The 1,633-nt window shown below is 43.5% G+C and overlaps 1 long non-coding RNA gene across 2 annotated transcripts in view; it reads right to left on the bottom strand.

The window, feature by feature from the left end:
- Positions 1-879: 879 nt before the first annotated feature.
- Positions 880-1,633, bottom strand: part of LOC147023175 (uncharacterized) — a 38,071-nt gene continuing 37,317 nt past the window's right edge. Inside the window, exon 4 of one of the 2 annotated variants that reach the window (XR_015060060.1) lies at positions 880-994. This is a non-coding gene — a long non-coding RNA (uncharacterized LOC147023175). Of the gene's footprint in view, positions 1,533-1,633 lie in introns of both variants that reach the window. The other variant, XR_015060059.1, reaches the window with a different exon arrangement.

The raw sequence follows: 1,633 nt of genomic DNA, 5'->3' as shown, positions 1-1,633 counted from the left end.
ATGGAGGAAAACCAAGATCTAGGAGAACCTACGAAGAATCACGACGAGGTGGGTGAAATAATTAATGGCAAGGACATGTCCATGAGTGAAAATAAGGACAGCAATGCAAGACAGCTTGAAATATCTCATGAGATGATGCCTTTTCAAGGAGAATGTTGTGATACATCCTCTAATCAGTCAGAAATAAAAGCCCTGCTCCGTAAGGCTGCGCATGAAAAGGTTATTCTCGAGAAGAGTGATAAATGGTACAAGGAAGTGGTGTCTGCTGTAATTAATCCGTCTTTGTCACCTCAAAATATATCACCTGCAGCTGAGAAAAGATCTGCAATACCAAAAGTTAGGTATATGGACCAAGGAGAGGTTGATAAGAGAGAGGAACCTTCATTAAAAGATTTGAAAAGTGACTTCTCTACAAAGGAAAATGGCATTGGGCACAAAAACGATGTAAGTTCTGTTATTGTGGAAAATGACTGTCATATTCATGGAAAAGATATCGAGAAAGTTATGTGTAGTAGGCATGGTAGTAAAGAGAGCCATCAATCTAGACAAGTTGGTGGAGCAAGTTGGTTGCGAAACAGAGTCGTCACACAGGCAGATAGTCGTGCAAGGAATGATTACAACTCATTAGTTGAGTCTGGCATTAACGATAGAGAAAATGAAACCCATCGCCATGTTGGTGAGACACGTGTGGACCATGGCAGTGGTGAGAAAATAGGTCACTTTCCGAAGAGACATTTGCATTTTGAGAGCAGTGCAAAAGGTAGACACACAAACAAAAGAGAAAGAAACGATTTGTCGATCTCAAGAAGCAATGTTGATGGTGATGTCCATTCGGTACCAAGTCGGATGAAGTTGCCAGCGAGTTTCTCAGGAGGCCAAGTCGGTTCAGCAAGAAGAGGACGAGCAATCGGCCAGGGCAGGGGGCACCCCCTTGCCCCGCGATTCATGCTAGAACTGTACCAGCGGTTCGCCACGGACCGATCCATGATGCCATCTGCAAACACAGTGCGAAGCTTCAACAATCAAGGTAACGCTTAATGGGTAAAGACAAACTCACACACAGTTTATTCGTTTTGTTGGCTCCTCTGCAAGTGACCATTGATATGTACAGTAGACTCTCATTAAGACCAATATATTAATTAACCAGAATTGCACAAATATTTATTTTGTAAGAAAAAAAGAAAAAAATTCTGTACTGCTCATGGATGCTGACAAGATGACCGAGAGGTACGCACACTCTTCTCTGAGTTGTCTGAGTTCGCAGCTATAAAGTGTCATCCTGGTATTTCACAGGCAGGGTGGTTCATCAATGTGTGTGCCGTCCTTCGGATGGACGTTACACTGGTGTCCCAGCTACTGGCATTATTCGGTGGACATTAAAAGATTCCACGATGTCCTTTGCGAAGAGTAGGCTAGCTATCGTTGGCAACATGGCAAAGTCCCAACTTCCTGCCCTAACTCTTGCTGGGAAGGCAATGGCAAACCTCCCAGTATCATCCTTGCCAACAAACTGCTTTGGCAGCACCAACACTCTGCAACAGAATACGGTACATCAGAGTCAGACTGCTCATGGAGGACTTCATACATATATTATACACATAGTACATGTAGGATAATAACATGTCCCGTACAG

This window comes from Eptatretus burgeri, chromosome 7, assembly GCF_056783735.1.
Source record: "Eptatretus burgeri isolate ZD-2024b chromosome 7, Ebu_testis_v1, whole genome shotgun sequence".
NCBI lineage: Eukaryota > Metazoa > Chordata > Myxini > Myxiniformes > Myxinidae > Eptatretus > Eptatretus burgeri.
Note: the sequence above shows the minus strand (reverse complement) of the source record. Positions and strands in the feature narration are given on the sequence as shown.